Source organism: Anser brachyrhynchus (genome assembly GCF_964034855.1).
Source record: "Anser brachyrhynchus genome assembly, chromosome: 2".
In the NCBI taxonomy this organism is placed as follows: domain Eukaryota; kingdom Metazoa; phylum Chordata; class Aves; order Anseriformes; family Anatidae; genus Anser; species Anser brachyrhynchus.
Window position 1 is genome coordinate 85223056 of NC_137695.1, and position 21224 is coordinate 85244279.

At 41.9% G+C, this 21224-nt stretch overlaps 1 long non-coding RNA gene across 1 annotated transcript; it reads right to left on the reverse strand.

The window, feature by feature from the left end:
- Window positions 1–1472: 1472 nt before the first annotated feature.
- Window positions 1473–19249, reverse strand: LOC308191268. The gene is made up of 4 exons (XR_013947858.1): window positions 18718–19249; window positions 17914–18037; window positions 14427–16971; window positions 1473–3528 (listed from the first exon to the last, which is right to left on the reverse strand). It is a non-coding gene; the product is annotated as an uncharacterized lncRNA (long non-coding RNA).
- Window positions 19250–21224: the final 1975 nt, after the last annotated feature.

Genomic DNA, 21224 nt, shown 5'->3' on the forward strand with positions numbered 1-21224 from the left:
TCACATTTGTAGCCATTAGTTCCCTTGGAAACTTGTCAAAGCTTTAGAGTACAGCTGTCAGGGCAAAAACCTCAGAAAAGGAATACTTTAAAAACAATTTGCAGTTGACCTTTAAATGCTATTTTCATCAATGAAACTAGCAATGTGGAGGACTTCTCAGAATAAATTCTGTTATGTGTTACTAAAATTATATAGTATTCTGTTTTTGTTTTACTTGATACACCTAAATATATACATATCTATATACATTCATTATATATATATATGTATTACGGTGGATACTTGTTTTACCAGCAGTAGGTTTCAAGAAAGTAATTTTGGATTAAATTAGGACATAAATGTTGGAAACATGGGCATTCATGTCTCTTGTTCCAGAGCTAGTAATGATCAAGTAAGGGTCAAGATGAAATTTCTCCCCTAGATATTTAGTATTACATGATTGGATAGACAAATTATAGATTTTGGTTTGTATTGTTTTTTGCTGCCCTCATCTGATGCACCAAGGACTGGCCACTGCCAGAGGCAGGATTTCAGACTTGAAGCGAAATATATTTCATATAATTTTTCAAATTCTTGATTCCTATGCAGCAAAACCACAGTAACAGGAGAGTGAATAATCTAATCTAATCTAATCTAATCTAATCTAATCTAATCTAATCTAATTTTACTATGCTCACTTAAATGAGTTTCATGCATGGAGGAAAGATTGTCTACTAAGTTCCTTATCCAGGTTTTACATAGTACACATATAATGCAAATATGTTTTTTATAAAGATAAATAATGATAAATAAAAGAATGTGTTTTTTTTTGTTTGTTTGTTTGTTTTCCTACTTCAACAAGCAAATAAGAAACTAGATATTTTGCAGCTATTGACTCCTAATTAAAATTATTTTGTAAATTATTTTAGAGACTAGTATAACATGAGAGTGAGACACATTCATTGAGAGCTGTTATTTTATAACCCTAAGGAGGTTCAGTATTGTAAGGGAATCTGCATTGTCCTTAAATCTGTTCTGCTGCAGTGGCTTTAATATTGATGCTTTTCTTAGGACTTCTCCTTTTCCAACTTGTCTTGCTTTCATGGGTTTTAACAGAAAAAAATACACATAACTTTTCCAAGAATATCTTTACATAAATACTAAGAAGAAAGGTTTGGTGCTTTGTACTTTAACATAATAATCTAAATTGCCTGTTAGAACTTTTATTCCAGCTTGAATCAAAATGCAGCTATGACTTGTCAGTTAAAGAAGAAAAAAAAGCTTATTAATATTCTCTTTTAAATAGAGAACAATAGTTGTATTTTTTTATAGCATCATAATTTACTTTTGATTATTCTATCAGTCTAATTGACACAGTGGTATTCTTCTAACCTCTGTGTGTGTGGCTTAGATATATTTAAATGAATGCCATGAGGGGCACACACTGGGCAACACTGCAATGAACACAGGTTGTTCAACTCTGCCGATATATGTGGCAAAGAGTGTTTTATGATTCACGTTTCAAAACACCTAGTAAAACATAATAAAAGTAAGGACAATAAAAGCGTAGGCACATCATGTTACCAATTTAATGACGTTCATTCCTTTTATTAGTAGTAATCCCACAGATGCCTGAGGAAACACATTTGCCTATGTTAAAACAAATCCAATCTACAAACTGTTCTGACATCCATCATTAAACCATTTTATGTGAGCAGTTTATCTTACTGTATTATTAAACCATTCATTAATGTGGTAGATAAAAACTCCGTTGCACTGAGAATCTGCTGTGGCATCACAGAAATCATAGAATCATTTAGGTTGGAAAAGACTATTAAGACCATCAAGTCCGACCGTCTACCTAACTAACAAGAAGTCTACTACAAACCAATGTCCCTGTGTGTCACATCCACACATTTCTTAAATCCTACAGGGATGGCAACTCCACTGCTTCCCTGGGCAACCAGTCCCAATGCCTAACCACCCTTTTCTTGAAGAAATTCTTCCTTATACCCATCTAAACCTCCCCCATTGCAATTTGTGGCTACTTCCTCATGTCCTATCACTTGTCACCTGAGAAAAGAGATTGACACCACCCTTGCTCCAGCCTCCTTCCAGGTCATTGTAGGGAGTGGTGAGGTCTCCCTTCAGCCTCCTTTTCTCCAATGTACCCTGCTTGGAAATGATGCGGATATGCCATGACAGGAAAACAATAATGCAATGTAACGTAGCATTAGGCTTTTCAACTTGTGGAATATTTCTATTGTGCTACTTAGAACATATACCACAGTCAATTTCTGCTTTAAAAAAACCCTTTTGTACCAAAATTGAATCTTGGCAGTGCAGTCTATGAAATGATTACTAAAACATGACAGAAAACAAAGATGAAAAACTCCTAGTGTAGCATTCACTGTACTGACTCCGTGTCATTTTAAGTTCCTGATACAGTTTTTAAATGTGCCTGGACAGCTTGAACTGTATCTCTGGTACTCAGCAAATAGCAAATGACTGTACTTAAAACACCTGAAACTGCACCAGCTTACATATAGAGTTCAGTGAGCAATGTACTTAGGCATGAAGGAGGCTGTCACCAGCCTTTTATTTCTTCAATATAATGCAGGAAAAAAACTGTATTTTCAAAGCTAGGCTTTATAGCTAATTTCTTACACTATTATTTCAGTGTTTAAGAACCTCACATCCTTTATCACGTCTTGTAGTATCTCTGTAAGATAGAAAAACACACCTTGGACACTGGGATAAAACAGAATCACAGAACCAGAGCACCACTGAGTCTGGAAGGGACCTCTGAATATCTTCTCATCCAAATTCCCTGCTCAAAACAGAGTCTACTAGAGAAGGTTGCTCAAGGTTACGTCTAGTCAAGTTTCGAATATGTCCATAGATGGAGAATCGACAACTGCTCTGGGCAAACTGTTCCAATGCTCACTGACCCTCACAGTAAAAAAAAGTGATTTTCCTAGTTTTAAGTAGAATTCCCTATGTTTCAGTTTGCTTCTTGTCCTATCACTGGGTACTCCAGATAAAAATCTGGCACCATCACCACACCCCCCCAAAATGTATTTATACACATTGACGAGATCCCTCTGATCCTTCTCTAGGCTGAATAATCCCAGCTCTCTCAGCCTTCATCATATGAGAGATGCTCCAGTCCCTTAATAATCTTTGTTACTCTTCACCTCACTCTTGCTTCAGTAAGTCCATGTCTTTCTTGTAGTGCAGACCAGGAGAGGACCCAGTGCTCCAGGTGGGGCCTCACCACTGCTAAGTAGAGGGAAGGTCATCTCCCTTGACCTGCTGGCAATGCCGTTCCTGATGCAGTCCAGGATGCTGATGGCTTTATTTCCTTCAAAGGCACATTGCTGGTTTGTGTTCAACTTGGTGTCCACCAGGATCCCCAGGCCATCCTCTGCCAAGCTGCTTTCCAGCCAGTCAGCCCCGAACCAGCACTGGTACATGGCGTTATTCCTCTCCAGGTGCAGGACATAGTATTTTCCTTTGCTGGGCTACTACTCTAAGAAGCTTCCAGGCCTGAGGAACTGAGATATTTTCATGAATAAACAGATTAGCAGAGTTTTGAGAAGTCAGCATTGGACTTTGCACCTTAGTGCCCACTGGCATGTAAGATACAACAAAGCCTGTGGTAGCATTTTGTTCTGCCCAGGCTAACTGGGTTTGCTTGTCACTTCAAGTTGTGCCGTAGCACAAGGCAAGACTACCTGTTATATTACAAGGAAATACTGGAGGAAAATCAACTTGTTTCTGTGTGCTCCCCAAAGCAATAAATATGAGACGCAAAATTAAGCTACGCTGTGTTATGTATCAGTGTGACCATACATGGAGGGGACATACATGACAAGCAGAGGTATTGTGGTGCCAGTACTCTGAAAACCTGATACAAATCTTGGACACATTTAGTTGGGATAATATATCACTTCTTTACTGGCTTTTTAAATTCTTCAAGAAATTTGATAAACTAAAGCTCTGCTCCTCCCTATCTAGGAAAAAAAAAAAAAAAGTAAATAAAAAAATGTAAAGCCTAAGCATATTTCAAAAAAAAATGTTTTAAAACAGAAACACAATTGAGTAGTACCTGAAGAGAACAAAACCAAGAGTCTAGGGTGGTTGTCAGCTTCTGTCAAACATTTATAACTATTCCATAAAGACATAGTCTTAAACTACAGAAAGATTATGTAGGATCTAATATTTGTCATATTATAGCATTTGAGCTATAATAATCTTAAAATTTAAACAATCCACAGCATTTATTTAAACAGATTTTTATCTGCGTTACTACTTGCAGAATCCTTGGGGAACATCTCACATTTTCATTGAAAACACTGAAAATAACATCCACACATCACAGGCAACAGATTTATCACCATTTGAGGGATAATTGTTGCAATAGTTATTGGAGGATTATTAAGTTTATCACCAGGCAGACTCAAAAGAGAAAGTTAAAGCACATATGTAATACTGCGTAGAACTGTAGAGAACAATACCTGGCTTCTTATCACGTCATGTGTATGCTGATGTTAAGGTTACCAAATCTAATTATATTCACTTTTCTCTCTGTTTGCAAAATGTAGGACATGCACAGTATTAAAAACGTATTGCCACTGTAGCAGAATTTTGCTTCTGGCAATATCATAACTCCATTTAATATCCTTAATTTAGTATTTTATGTTTAACACACAGCTCTCTCTGGCTTAAAAAAATCTTCAGGTAGGCTTATTAAAATTTTGAAACTCTGCATCTGAAATGGGCACAGATACTATAACCTAAATAAGTTACTCTGCTCCATACATGCTATTATTCTGCTAATATTAACTGCAAAAACAAAGATACTTATGTGCTTATATTTTATTTGGACTTCCTGAATTTCCACAGAGTAATGCTATAAAACATGAATAACCATAAAATATATAGCAATACAAACTGAAAATTTAAATTCATGTGTATTTTACATTTTGCTAAGTCATTTCAAGTTATCTCCAGAATATCAAAATTGTCTTGAACTGTAATAGCTGTGTCACCCAGTTTAATGGCAGAAAAGTAGCAGCTGCTATGGTTTTGGCTAGTAGAATTGTTAATCTTAAATCTCAGAAGAAAAAATACCATGGAATTTTTATTTTTTATTATTTTATTTTTTTTTTAGCCAGAGGGATTTTTTGTGTGCACTGAGGGACTGAAATTTGATTAAATTATCTCTGAGTACAAAGAAGTTTTGCTCACATTCGAAAAAAGCAATAAAGATGAACTTGGTGTCAGGTAGCTTTGACTTCGGATAGACTTAGTCCACTGACAGCTAACCATCAGCTGTCTAACTAGATGGTTAGACTGAAGCTAGTCCTCTAACTCCAGGAGAGGGAGGAAAACGGAGCATTAAAAGTTAACCTCACAAGTGACAGCTGTTGAAGCTCACATTGCAGGGGGCAGGTTCCCAGAGTTTCCTTCCTCCTGTTATATCAATTCCTATGCCTAACAAAGGTAAAGCAGTCAGGAGCTGCAGTGGATCCTCCCACTGCCATGGGCCTCCTGGGGCTCCCCGCTCTCTGCGACACATTAGGTCATGTCCTGGGGCTGCACTGATATGAGCATAGAGGCTCAGAGGGGTGCATGGGCTACACAGCAGGGAGACAGGGTCGCTGAAGAGCAAGTTGAGCTACAGGGCACTCCCCTGTGCTGTGAGGACTTTCCTTGTCTGGAAATCACATGGTAAGATCTAGTTCAACTCTTAATTTGTATGTGTGGGCCAGAAGTCAGACCAGATGAGATGAAGGACAGACACGGCCCTCACCACAGCACCAAAATACTGTCCGCTGAAGTGCAGTAATGCCATGGATGCTTTCTCACTAAACCCCATTGCCTAAATCCCCTCTGCTCTGTCCCAGGGAGCAAATACCATCGAAGGACTGGTATGCATACAGTTGAACCCTTTCTTCCCAAAACAGTGTGGCCTGACCCATAATGATGACCCTAAGATAGTTTCTGATCCTTAGTAACTCTATACTGTGTCCTGGCACCTTCTCAGGGAGTACCAGCCAGTGCTACCAGAAAGTCTGGACATTCACCAGGCAATGTCCTGTGAAGCTGTGTCCTTCCCCCATTTCACTTATTAGCTGGGGTGCAGCCCCATTTCCTGCTAATCTGGGCAGGTTCGCTTTGCTGAGGAGCTCTGGGTGCCTGCAGCATCAGGCTTCCAGCACGGGCTGAACCCTTGTAGCATTTCTCCATGATGCTGCAAGGCTGCTGAAGTGCTTAGGTTTGAGGGAATTTTAAGCAGAGCAGAGTGGAGGAAAGGTCTCGGACCATGCCCAGGACCTTATTCCAAGACTGGCTCAGCACCATCAAGGCACGCTAAGCAGCATGTTAAACCACCTTCCATGCTCATGGAGGTGGGAGTCAGCATGGGTCTGAAGAACATGATTTCTGTTCCTGATTTTACCTCACAAAGATATACTCTTTCTTTCCTTACATATGTATCTGTACTGAACAGTTAGTTCATACAAAAGTTATAAATTTATATGCAGAAATGTTTTTGAATATATAATTATATGCATGCAAATATATATTCATTTTACAAGCACAAGGATTTGATTTTTACAGAGTACTTTTACAAATGAAGTAAATTAAACATCACCTTGGAAATGAGCATGTATCTCCCAAAATGAGAGATCCTGTTTCTCTACTACAGAGTACACACAATCTGATTCAAACACTAATGAACACTAATGTTGTTAGTCCTATCGCTACCTCACAAAGCTCCCAGTTACCCCAAGCAAAGGCTTTCATGTTTCCAACCTGAAGTGTTACTATGTTATGTACTTGGGCAAAAGTCCAAGTTCCTCTATTGTGTGTCCTTCAAACGGAATAGCGGTTGGACTCAGTAATATACTACAGGAGTAGCACCAAAGCCTAAAGGAGATGAGCTCCATAAGTCTCAGAAAATTTAAAACCACTCCAAAAGCAACACACCAGGAGACATCTAAAATATTTTCTCTGGTCGACAGAGGCAAAAATAACTCATTGGGATTTCTGGCAGCATTTAACAGCAATGAAATGCTGGCATCAGATAGACTGCTATCCAGCATACAATAAGATGAGCTAGGCCTGGCCTGGGAAGAGACTAACGCAGTACTCCGCACTGAACCTCCAGTTTCAGGAGGTTGAAGGAAGTTCCATTTTCATAGTGTTGTCACATAACTTGTAGTGTGACACGGAGAGGGCCTGGCCTGCCTGGGACCTCTGAGGCTAATGTGTTGTACTTGGAAGACTTTGTTAAATAATATGGGTATTTCAGATAAGAGGAAGCAGGGCGAGGATAATTATATGTAATATTTTTTGGTATACTTATCAACAGTCATGTCAGAGGAAGGAGGTTTGGGCACATCAATGGCCATCCAAGTGGTGACACAGATACCTGGAACTGGAAAATTTCAACACAGTACTACGGTCAATTTACAATATTGCAGTTAATTGTAGTTGACAGAGCTGAAATAGTCTATAACTCTGAAGGACAGTACTGTGGTCAGACTGCATTATCATTCTGATGGTCAAACTACTCAAAGTCCTCATTTGGCCCTTGTTATTCTTTTTACTTGAAACCTGTAAAATCATTATGTTATTTGTCCTCAAAACACTGAGCAGAGGGGCATCTAATTCTAAATTCTTCAAAACTCCTTTCTATCCAATGAGCTTTTTCTGTTTCTAGCAATCAAGCTCCTTAGATGTTTAAAGTTATAAATGGACTAATCCTTTCTTGGGAGCACTCATGCACTTTACTAGGACAGGATTCAGAAACATGTTCAAGCACTCAGTGGTTGTCTTATACTATTCTTGCTTCGATGAAGTTTGCATGCTCTCTAGCATGTGTTTCTCCCCTGCCTACCGGCAGCCTCTGAAACAGCTGAACCAAAGATGAAGACCAATAGGAGCACAGGCAAGACCATACTAAGTCTGTTTGGCCAGTAGCTGTACTGGGTTTATGTGGCAAGGGCTTGGTAGCAGGAGGGCTACTGGGTTGCTGTACAGGCTCCCAGAAGGCAGCTGTAGGCAGCAGTTGGGTCCACCCCTGAGCCTTCACTCCATAATGCTGACCCAAGGAGTTCCCTCAGCCTGCCCTTGTACGCCGTGTGCCCCGGGCCCACGCTGTCTTGAATGCCCTGGGCTGGGCCCACACTACACGCACATCAGTATCTTTCCTGTACTGTGGAGAACAGAAGGGAATGCAGCAGTACAGACACAGTCACTAAATTGTCCCCAAAGAAGAAAGTGACTTTCTGTCATTTTTTATTACTTTTTTTTTATTATTGCTACTTATTGCCCGGTCTTGGAAGAGCTCCTAATGAAGCTCTTATTCATTCTTCTCTGAACGAACAGTAACGCTGCACTCCAGCACTTCTTCCTGGCAGACCTGAAGTCTTCTGCTTCTTCAGAGGAGCAGCTGTCTCCCTAAGAGCTTTGACTGATCCGCTGCTCTTCTTTTGTGCATTGCCACGGAGGGTGCGGCTTCCTCTTCAAGCAGCCACAGGGCAGCCTTCTTGTCCGCAGATGGAGACATCGCCGGGCTCCAGGTCCCAAGGCCCACCGTGGCTCTCTGAGGGGTTCCTTCTGCCGCCCTGGTGCAGCATCCCAGAGGAAGCCAAGTCCCCTCTTGCCCACTCCTCAGGACTCCGTGCAGAAGGGATGACACCTCTGGACGAGGTGGGGGTGGGGGATGGAGGATGGGGGACAGGAAAAAGGCCACCCTGCAGGCGAGCCAGCAGGATGGCTGTGGATGGTCTCAGCTATTTCGAGGCACGGAGGCCGGGCCGTGCATATGGAGCTGGTCGTGTGCTCCTGCGATGCCGCCGATGGGTCTTGATGGCGGGGAGCCCTGGCACATCGACCTCCATTGGCTCATCTGGAGGTGGATCCACCTCCATTGGCTCTTCATCTGGAGGTGGATCCACCTCCATGGGCTCCACAGTATTAGCTGCAGTGCAGGGCACTGCTCTTTTACCATGGGCGCCGGACCTCTTCCACTTCCTTATAATAGGCAGTGGCCTCCTGCTCTTTGCATTGAGGAATGAATCCTCTCTGGACCCACTCAAGGGTGGGCAGCCCCTGCTCCAGGTCCTCTTCCTCCCATCCATGATGGCTGTCGTCAGAGGGCCTGGAAGCTCAGCGAGTGGTGGGCCCTGCGCAGGGGCATTTTATAGGGCCCGGAACAATAGGGGGGGCAGATGCCACTGTGACATCAGGAAGCCTCTGTGATGGTGGCCAACGCATGGCCAAACGTGGCTGTGTTGGGAGAGGTGTCTGTGGCCTGAAAGACGCCCTCACGAGGAAGGAGGAGGAGGGTCAGGGGGCAGAGGGCCCCTTTCCTGGGGATGGCTCTCCCTGGCCATTTTGACTGCCAGAGAGACAGGCTGCCCCTCGGGCACAGGGCCTGCCCTCCAGCTCCCCTCCTGTGCCCTGGCCTCCAGCCCCCTCCTCATCCTGTGCCTGGGCTCCCTGTGCCACAAGATGGTGGCAGCAGTGTTTCCGGAGGGGCAGGGCCTCCACTGCCCCCCTGCCACCGGCCGGGCTCCCTGCAAGTGGTGCAGCCCCCCATGCTGACAGCAGCTGAGAGGGGGCAAAGCACCCAGACATCCTGTAGATGGGCAAGGGAGGCACGGCCAGGTGCCACCAGGTCTCCCAGCGGTCAATAAAAGCTCTGCTGATGATCAAGTGCTCCATGAGCCCTTCTCAGGGGCCATCTCCTGCACCTACCCCTGCCCCCGCAGCGTGAAGAGGTGCCATCGCTTGTGCCCCAAGGCATGGGGGAGGAGAAGGCCTGGTCTCTGCGCTGCTGTGCCGCCACAACACGGGGAGTCTGTGGGAGGGCTGCCGAGGTCCTGGGGGCCTGGAGGTGGAGGGGTGGTGGGGGTCACTCTGAGGTTCACCCTTGCTCTCTTCTCTAGTGTTAAGGAGAAACCTTCTCAATGTTTTTGTGGCTTCTCTACTTCCACGTTCAGAGGAAGAGGTCTCCTGTGTGGTTGGAAGAATCACCAGTAGCTCCTGCCTGGGAGCCTTCAGGCACATTTCCAGGGGAAGCTCCTGCCTGCCTAAGACACCTAGTGCACACCCTGAGACACCTAGAGGAGGGGGTCTGGGGGAGCTGCCACCCATGGGGGACCCGTGCTGGACCAGTTTGCTCCTGGGGGATGGACCCTGTGCTACGGAGCCATGTGGGAGCAGTTGTTGAAGAGCTGCTGCCTGTGGGATCAGTTTGAGAAGGACGTCATCCCATGGGAGGAACCCCACGTGGAGCAGGGGCAGAGAGTAACTGTGAAGGAGCGGCGGAGACAAAGCGTCAGAGACCGACCGCAGCCCCCATTCCCCGTTCCCCTGTGCTGCTTGGGAGGAGGAGGTAGAAGAAGGTGGATGGGGGGAAGGTGTTTTCAGTTTGCTTTTAGTTTCTCACTGTGCTAGTCTGCTAGTGGTAGACAATAAATTATATTAATCTCCATACACTGAGTCTGTTTTGCTCATGATGATAATTGGTGGGTGATCTTCCTGTCCTTATCTAAACCCTTGAGCCCTTCCCATTGCATTTTTTCTCCCTCTTTTACTTTGAGGAGGGGGAATGTGTGAAGTAGTTGTGGTGAAGTTCAGATGCATAGCAGGTAAAACCACCACACCTGCACTGTCCTTCAATGCTATTGCAGGCAACCATGCAATCTCAAACCTTTTTATATGCTGTTGTGCCATACTGTAATGCATGCAGCACATACCTTCTATTTCATTTCATTTCATTTCATTTCATTTCATTTCATTTCATTTCATTTCATTTCATTTCATTTCATTTCATTTCATTTCATTTCATTTCATTTCAGGCTGTATTAAAGCTCCCTCATTGTTTCAGACACTATGAGATGAAAGATTCAGAAGCACCCCATGGAGGAGCCTGAAGGTTAGTTGCTATGTAGTGGATGCACTCAAACCAAGCTGGGCCAGACCAGTTCTGGTCTACAAAGTTCAGGGCCACAGGATACTCTTTAGTGTTATTTAGCTTATTGGTACAGATGTAGTCATTGCAGCTGAGTAGTCAGACATATCTCTAAAAATATAGTATGGATCCTTAGGTTAGGCATGCTTCAGCCGGTACAACCAAGAGGCATGTCCCTGAAGGAACAGTCTCTCCTGCTCCCTTCCATTGGGATATCTAACTGTTTAATGTTGAGAATATACTTCTAGAAAAAAAATAAAAAAATAAAAAAATAAAAGATGTGCATTTGAACCTTCCTCAAGCACAGGAAAAAGTGGGAACTTTGATTTCCATTTCCTAGTGAGAGCTCCCACTCAGGTGACTAGGTGACCTCAAACTTAAGAGCTATTACATCAGGCATTATGGTACATACACAATTCTCTTCAGAGAATTATTCTTAAGTGACTTGCTTAAGGCCATCTCATATACCGTCTTTGCAGAGACCTGACTCCTAGGTACATATGCCATCTACCTATCTGCTATTCTTTCTAATACTTTGGAATTTGTCATGCAGTATGTATCAAACTTGTACTCAAATTCTACTCTGTTCTATTTCTCATTCATTAACTTTCAATAAAGTATGAAGAGCCTGTCTCACTAAGAGCGAGTGCTTTATGACAGGAATAATGGTTTCAGGACCCCTCCTAAAGCCTGTCACCCATGAAATTCTTTTTTTAGAAAGATATATTATTTGTATCACCTAAGGACTAGTGCCATCAAAACCTAAGTCACGCCACTTGAAGCTTCTGCTCAATTCACCAGATATATGACCCAAGTATCAGGACACATATATAGTAAGAAATGTCATGACAGCAAGAAAAATATGTTTGGCAAGATGTGAAGACAAAGACAGAGTATTTAGTGCAGCTTGGAATCAGGTAAGGCAATTACTATTAAGAATTTCCTGAAGTAAAATGTACTAACTAAATAACTACTTTGCTAGATAATAACTACTTAGCAAAGTAATTCAAGACCAAAAGGCCCATTTAAATTTTCACAATTTAAGTTAATTGGATACTTAATTAAGTACTGTAAAGCTGAAACTATGCTAAAAATGCAGACAGTCAATGCTTTCTCTGAAGATAGAGAAGTCCCTGAAGTGCTGTAAATGTTAGTTACTGAGGGGTGATTAAGTAAGACAATGAAATATTTAAGAAAAGAAACCCTAAATAAATCAAATGTCAAAGGCATAATGAGGAATTATACAAACTAATTTTTATCGTGAAGCTGATTTCTTGGTAAATATCACAAACTGATGAAGCTATGCATAGCAGGGATGTGTATCTTGGCTTGACCACAAGCTACTATTTATCATGACAGCCAGAAGCTATCATCAACATGGCGCCACATCCAAACAAACTTTTCGACTCAGGCAAATGTGCACTATTGAGCTTGTACTTCACCTCCCAGGATGAAAGTTAAAACTGCTATCATGTCAAACCTCTGGGCAGCTTCTGCCCAGACATTTTAGTCATACAGTGAATCCTGCTGCTCTGGATACTCTTCCTGAACCTCCTAATAAAACTAACTTTTGAAAAGACTTCATGATACCCAAGGGGATGGTACATTCATTGGAACATTCAGGGACTTAAATGACAATTTGGTTTGAACTGAATACACATGCAGCACTTCATAAAAGAAACATCACAGGATCAACAGTAAAACATAGTGAGGGAAAAGACTGACTGCTCACCACAGCTCCTGTCATCCAGGCTGTGCTAGTGAGACAACATGGAAAACACAACTGTACTTGCAGAGCTGGAGAGAAAGTTTTGTGGCCTCCTAGCTCAGAAAAGCAATCACCGTCAATCATTTTCAGAGGGGCTTTGAGCCAGACAAATAACCAGTGGGCATCCTCATTCAAACCTGGTCACCAGCACAGGAGTCTCAGCCCTCCCAGAGGGAAACCAGCAGTCCCAGCCCAGAGAGCAGTGGGTGACATTGGCCTGCTTATTGATGGGACATAGAAAACCGCAAACAACTAATCCAGGCAAAAGAGGATAGCCAACTGTTAGACTGGACATGAGTGACCAACACACCACAATGTTCCAACAAAATATACAGTCAGCTACACATAGTAAAGTGAAAAATAGTGAAAATCACATAAAAATGCAAAACTTGATGGCAAAGATTTTAGAAAAACGATAAAATACAATGTAAGATTATAGTGTTAAATGTAACTACTTGTGCAACTCCTCTGTAATATTTTGTTGTTATTGTTCTACTCCCTTCGACAGAGCATCCTCTTCCTTCCAGCCAGAGCACCTGGAAGTTCTGCTCTCACTCAGCAAGACGTCATGACTTCAGTGATGCTGTGAGATATTTGGACTGCTTTAGGCACCTCTCATCAGCCTGTTGTAGGTTCAGATGGGAGGTCACACAAAGGTCTCTGAGGTTGGAAGTACACAGGAAGCAAGTCTGTGAATTCTAGTTAGAGCCTTTGCTTTGCAGCTACAGTCCACACATTCGGTAAATGACTTTGTCACACCAGCTTAAATTCCTGTTTTTCAGATATGGAAGACAGACGTTTTGATATTACATTTCAGGTAATTGTTTTTCAGGTCCTTTCCTTGGAAAGTCTGCTACCAAAATCCTTGTGTGTCTTTGATACACTTACAGATTTTCTCTGACTTACAATGGAACAGTTGCATTTAAATCAATTTAAATATTTAGCATCTGTCTTTCACAGAATGAATAGTGATGTTCCCCAAACTTTCTTATGATGTACCTGCAGGAGTGCTTTTTAAGTCTCCCCTGTTGCTGTCAGTTAAACCTGAAAAAGGCAGATTATTGGTAGAAAGAGTGAGCTTTTCCTCCTGATTTGTGAACTTCAGACATAATTCTTTGGTGCACACTGCTCTACCTGACCTTTTCCTTCTTCTAAATGATATTGAAACTATTATCACTGGCTCTGTCTCCCCTTCCCTATTGTTCCCTTTCTCATAAGCTCTTTATTTTTCCTGACACTTCAATTTTCCGAGTTTCTCCTGTATATTTTCAATCCTCCCTGTGGTTCATTTCTTCTAGAGTTTTCTTCAAAGGTCTTAAGGTCCTTCCTCACAGGTTCTTCCTGCTGTAATAGAGAGAGTTCCCATGGCTCATCTAATTAGTATGGGTTGCATAAGTTTGTAGCAATATAGCCAAAATGAATGAAAATTTGTGTTAAATTACCAGAGCTCAGGGACCTTCTGACTCTTTATCAGGGTAACTGACAGTCTGAAGAAACAACCTAAATGTCTCAGTGTTGCTCACTACACAATACTATTGTAATCTTCAGACTTAAATCTATACAGTTTTGCATTTCCATTCTGTTTTATCCAGCAGTCTCAGAGCATATTGCAAATATTTACTAATTTTTTTGTCACTGTGCTTCTGAGAGATGAGTAAACACACGCATATAGTAAAACTGACTTACCTGAGGTGCTGAGATGGAAAGTGAAATAGCTCTGTAATAGATTCACATGAACTATCATAGTCACGCTGCTAAGATGAATGGACCGCCAAGTACATCTTTAAAATTTTGCTAATGAGGTGTAACACTATTAGAGAAACTATTAGAAACTACTAGAAGCTATTAGAAACTGCTACTAGAAACTATTACAGAATGTCCAAAGGAGAGCTGCAAAGATGGTGAAGGACCTGGAGGGCAAGACATAGGAGCAGCAGCTGAGGCCCCTTTGTTTGTTCAGCCCCGAGCAGAGCAGGCTGAGGGGAGGCCTCATGGCGGCCTGCAGCTCCCTCACGAGGGGAGCGGAGGGGCAGGCGCTGAGCTCTGCTCTCTGGGGACAGCGACAGGACCCGAGGGAACGGCATGGAGCTGGGACAGGGGAGGGTCAGGGTGGGCGTTAGGGAAAGGTTCTGCACCCAGAGGGTGGTCGGGCACTGGGACAGGCTCCACAGGGAAGTGGTCACAGCACCGAGCCTACCAGAGTTCAAAAAGCGTTCTAACGATGCTCTCAAACACATGGTTTGATTTTTGTGTGGTGCTGTGTGGAGCCAGGATTTGGACTCCGTGATCCTTGTGGGTCCCTTCCAACTTGGGATATTCTGTGATTCTGTGATTCTGTGAACATTTGTCCTTCTTTAGCTGCAGAGAATGACATGCCCACCATCCAGCCCAAAGGCCTCTGACTGGTAAATCTGGACTGTGGGACATGATGGACCCTAACTAGTAAGGAAGATCTTCCTGGCACACATCAGCTACCTCCTACTATTTTGATAATGAACAGTATTCTGTGTTGCTTATGCAGCTGAAGACAGAGTTTCTTTGCTTTATGCTCCCCCTCTGGCCAGCACAAGATTTGCTGGGACAGGATCAAACTTTCCAGGAACCATGTAGTGAAATCAGAGCAGTCAGGATTAACAGCTGTGAGTCCCAGTTTCCACTAGGTGTACTATCAGTATATGAAAACCAGATACAAAAGACTGGCCTGCCCTTTTTTCCCCCTCCCTCTTAATCTGGAATGTATTCAGACCTCTGTGGAATTGTTAACTTTGATATTAGCTGTTTCCCCATCTGTTTCTACTTAGGAAAACCTTGTAAAATCTGGACTGTGCCTTCTAAGGCATGTAAGTAAGAGCTTGAAATTCCACAGCAGTGAAGGAAATGCAAAATACTTGTTGAGCCACTGGAGCTCTGCAACCGGATCTAGTAGGTTTTCACGAAACTAAGGTCTGTTTCAAGCAAGGAAGTGTTATGTTACTTGAGTCAGTGGCAGACTAAGAAAACCTACCTGACTGGCTAAGATATGTGTCCCCAGTCACCATCCTACATTTCTTTTTGACAAGGAGAAAAAAAAAAGAGAGAGAGAGAAAGAGAAAACAGAAAATGTAAAAATAAATAAATAAAAGAGCTGCTAAAGCAGAAAAGAATATTTCATACATGTGATCCTCTGAGCTCTCTCCAACACCATCATCTTAGGTAATGGCTTATCACGTAACATTCACTTTATTTTCTCTTGAACGGTAGGATATTTCCAAACTTGTGCGTCCCATCTGTATCCATTTTCACAATGACTGAACAAACGCAATTAGCCTGCAGTCAGCCATGTAATGGTCTCCTACTACTACCACTAGGTATTTTTAGTCCATGGACTCTCTTATTTATCAGCTATGCCTTTTTCTTTTCCTAGCTTACATTTATTAACAGAGTTGCTTTTATTCCTTCACTGCCATTCTGTGTTACTGAATCGCATATGCTTGATCCTTTCATATTTCTCTCATGGTTACCTCCATTAGTACACACAGATTGTTGAAAATGAGAACATTTTCCAGGAAAATTATTGCAAAATTTGCCCTTTATTTCTCCTCAAGTTCTGAAATTCTTATAATTTCCTAGATCTGTACAGTCTGCCTTCTACCCAGACCGCATTCCACTGATTGCTGTATTTTTAAAAAGATATATGACTGCTGGAGAAGAGAAAACCCCCACATCACCCTAAAACAAGGAGTTGTATTTCCTTTTCACACAACAGACTGTCAACGGCCCACCTACCTCGCAGCAGGAAGTTACATGGATTTTTCTAAAAAAGCGAATGGATTTCACTTCTCTTATGTGCTGAGCAGAGCAGGGATAAACGTGACTTTATGTATGCTCTTCTTTGCCTATGAGATGGCAACTCAGCAGCCTTTCAGATTTTGCTTCAATCCATTAAAAACAACAACATGTCACTGAATCTTTCTTCATCTTTCAAAGTGTTAAACATGACATAGTTTAAATTCTCTGAATAGGTCATTTGGTTTCTTCATCACACTAAATGCTACATATTTCTCTGCCTGTATCAATGCTCTTGGCTTTCTTTAATGCTGCTTGTTGAATAGCACTTTCTGTCTTTCAGTCTGCCTTTTGTTCCTGATTTTGTGGTCTGATTTCATGCTACGTATGTAGAATTTCCTGCTTGTTTGTTTTCCATTAAGCAGTCAATTTTTCTTAATTCTTGCTTCTTTCCTGAAGTATTTATCTGAAAAAATAATGAATTCTCAGTTGTACCTTCTTGGCAGCGAAGTACTTTTTGACTCTTGTATCAAGGTGTCTCTACTGTGGACAGTGCACATACTTAAAGCCTTCTTTAAAACAGAAAAATGTCCCAATTTAATTTAAACCAGGCTTAAAACCAATTCAATTTAACTAAAGCAAATTCTTGTGTAGACTGTCTTACTTGGTATATAGCATATGCAAGTTTTTCATTGTCCTGCATTTAAGGGGAAAAAGAGAAAGGGAAGGGAAGGGAAGGGAAGGGAAGGGAAGGGAAGGGAAGGGAAGGGAAGGGCTTAAGCTTAAATAGAAATGTCTGGGATATTTATTTAAAACTGCATATCTAAATAGCCTGGTGCAACTTGCTTATAGAGAAAAGTCTTTGAACTACACACAGTAAGATAAAAAATTATATACAGTCCCCCAGAGCATTTTTCTTCGATGCTGTCAGTTCCCCATCTTTTCCACACTTCCATCTCTGATTGCAAGTACAGTTTTTTAGTTGTTTCCAAAACAGAAATATGCATAAATTTCATTGCAGCTGCTGGGGACCTTACTAATCTCCAAACATTTTCTTGTGCTTACACTTGCTATTCACCAGTGCCTGTTTTACTTTTCACCCTGTGTTTTTTTTCCACACTGTCTCTGTGGATTGCACTGTCTCTAGCACATTTTTGAACATTTAGTCTACAGTATCTACCTGCAAAAATGTGGCCAAGCTTCCAGTTGGTTCAAATTTATAGGAGTATCTTCAGAATATATACATATATATATACATAAAAGTTGAGGAAGAACCATTAAAAGAAATATTCTGACAATGAATAGAAAATGAAATGGATTTCTACCTTTAGATTTGCCTAAGTTATATTCAGAGGCAGAATATACTGTAGAAGTTACAGAAATACAACAAGCCTGAATCTTTCATTACCTTAGAGAATAGCCAAGCTTAGCAGCAGTGATTTCATCTCCTAAGTCCAAAATCTTCAGCTGGAAATACTTCCTCTGCTTCCTTTTGAACAGGCTCAGAAATCTTTTCTGCCTTCATCTCACTTCTTTTACCAGAAAAAAAAAAATATATATATATATATAAAAATTACTCTGGCTTCTCGGTCAGCCTATTTCCATTAAGCATTTCAGTTTGCACCCTCAGCTCAGGTTCACGTGTGTGAAGCACTTATGCACACCCGATTGGATGTTACTATTGTCTTTTTTTCCCCCATGCATAGGCATATTTGCTTTTACAATCTCTTCCCTTTGATATCAGATTAGTGAGGCTACGTTAATTATTCATTCCTCTAGGTGACAAACGCTCTCTGTTCAATAGTTGACTGGCCTGGTCCTTTAAGCTCAATAGAGATGTTAGTTTTAGCTGTTCCAGGGAGGACAAAGGAGAAAAGATACCTCAGCAAGAGTTCAAATATTTATAACAGATCATTTTCCTACAGCTTCTCACAGTGCTGCATGCCTTTCATTTTATGAAAGTCGACATTTAAAAAATCCTTTCATTCAGTGTTAGGCAATATTCTCACACCCAAACTGGCATAATTCTTAGGTTAAATATTCTAACCCCCATTCTGCTGCTTCTCTCACTCACACCAGAAAACGTTTCTTCCACTTAGACCCCTATCTTACAGGCTCCAGAAAGGAAAAATGCATTGCGAAGCTGGGCATTGCAAGAATATTCCAGGAAATTAGTTTAAGAATAGCTGCACCTAAGGGATTAAGTCATTACCTATTTACCACAAAATCATCCTTAATTCAAGCCAGCCACCATTAAAAGGAAGAAGAATGTTGGTCTACGGAATTTAAAATAGGTGGTTGCAAAATTATCTAATGTCAAGTTGCAAAAAGGAAATGGAAAACACATGCAGATCTTTGGTCATTATTTATGTTGCCTCTAAAGTTTCTTCTTACCCATTATGATGCAGCTGAGAGACTGGCAGAAATTCACACTCTCTTGGCTGAGGATCCAGACTTCAAATGGATCTTGGCTCAGAGAAGAATGTTACCCTTTATACTACGTTCCTTTAAAATATATTTTAAGAATACATTCAAAATCAAATTTCTTCTCTCACAAAATTTTGAACCTTCACCTCTTAAGTGAAAAGTGATCCTTCACTTTGGATCTTCATCTTGCCTATTAATTGCCCTTGCCTCTTTGAAAATGATGGTTTCTCTTCTGCAAACCAGACATAGCCAACCCATTGGTTTGAGTATTAGCAAACAGGTAATCAGCTGACTGATATGCTTCCTTTCCTATGTGATCAAAACCAAAATACTTCAGAAAATCAGTGTGAAGTATTGCTTTATTCAGAAGCTTTTATTTTCCATGAGGCTTCAGCCACGTTTTACACAACCATAGCAATGGACTATGCCACATCTGGCTATCAGAAGCAATTACAGACATGCAACTGAGCTCGCGTCTGCTCATGTCATGCTGATGTCTGCAGGGCATCCCTAGCTGATGGCTACATTTGTAGCATGGGGTTTGGTTCATTTTGGGTCCACGATCCAGCTAATTGGTGTCAATGCAGTGTGCAGGTTCTCACTCAGCACTTCTCAGACATCGCAGCAGTACCCCAGGGCCACTGGAACAGAAGTGCTCTCCAGGCACAGGAGTTCCAGCATTTGCCGAGGAAATGTCCAGGGTAAAGCCCCATATAGCTGAAAGGACAGCAGAGATGCCCAGATGGGAAAAAGGGTATCAACAGCAGACCACAAAAAACACTCCAACAGATGGAACGGAAGCTCTCGGGGACTACGTGAGACTACTTGGGATTTTTCTTTTTTTCTTTTTCTTTTCTTTTTTTTTTTTTTTTTAATTATTTTTCCCTGGAGGGCTTGGGAGTCATGAGATGTGAGAAAAGCTAAAAAGCAGCTAGATTGTTTTCATATAAATTTCAATTGCTGAGGGCGAGCTTGATGCTGCAGGATTGTCTTCCAGGACTGTCTCCAAAGGACAAACAGAGGATTATGTGAACAGAAGGCAGGCAAAACAACAGGTATTTATTGGACTGAGCAGAGCAAAGAAATGGGGCATTCTTTCCTGAACAATCTGTTGGTGGAGGGATTTCCATCACATGTTCAGAGCTGGTAGCAATGTGGAGGACTGGTTAATCTAGAAAGACGACATTTGGAACAGGAACATATGGAGCTATTTTCTTGCTGCATTGAGAAAAGATAGCTATAGAGCAGAGGAAGGGGAAAACCGAGATAGCAGCAAGCATTACAGAAACAGAGGCAGGCCAAATAGCATCTTTTGAAGGATGGGCTTTTAACCTGTGATTGAGTATAGACAAGAATTAATGGCTGACCAGGGGACAGCAGAGTGAAGTGTGACTTGTGGCTGTTGATAATGACAGCCAGAGTGACAGATCAGCAGGTTCCAGACAATAGGTCTGCATTGACAAGTAGTGGAGAGAGGGACAGAGGAAAAGGAAGGAGGATTTTTTCCCAGCTTCTTTATGAAGTTCAGATTTGACGCAGAGCACTGCCTTTCTGACAGCTTGTAAACTTTCATGCTGCTATGCTAGATGTAGGTTTGGAAACTAAGGCTACGTTTGTGCCAGGGAAAAGGGCACGAAGAACAATAAGGACTAGATGAAAAGGGCAAGGAAGGAGCACTAATCCTTGTGCAGAAGGAGAAGGGAGTTTAGGGAGCCAGAAGTCTTCCACTTAATCTTTATGAACTTGAGGCTCAGTTTAAGGATGACCATAAGAGACAATATTTCTAGCAGAGTTGTCCTTGAGGGAGAATCGGGAGTACTGTAACAGCCAAGAATTTAAAGTCAGTGAAGGGCTGGAACGAAATGGCCTATCAAAAAATAATAAACGAGGTGGCTGCAAGGAGGATTATGGGTCCCTTTACTCCTCTAGGACAGGTATTGACAAAAGGATGCAATGAATTCACAATGATCCATTCACCACCACCGCCACCCCATCCTCACAGAGGGTCCATAAATGATGGTGGTGACCCTCAATTAGTTCTTTGACATACATTTTCCTTGGCCTAGCAGCATCAGTCTTTCTTTCCTACTGCCTTGTAACACAACTTGCAAATTGTGACACAAAATTGGTATTTCAGCTATTACCAGTTCACCATCGTGATTTCAGTTTGCTGGGATTCAAGATCCAGGGACAGTATTTCTTCAAGAAAGAAATGTCAATAGGTTGTTGTGGCCAGCGCAGCTTCTGGTAGTTCATGAAAACGCAGCATAGGCAGTGAAATGGGAAGTGGAA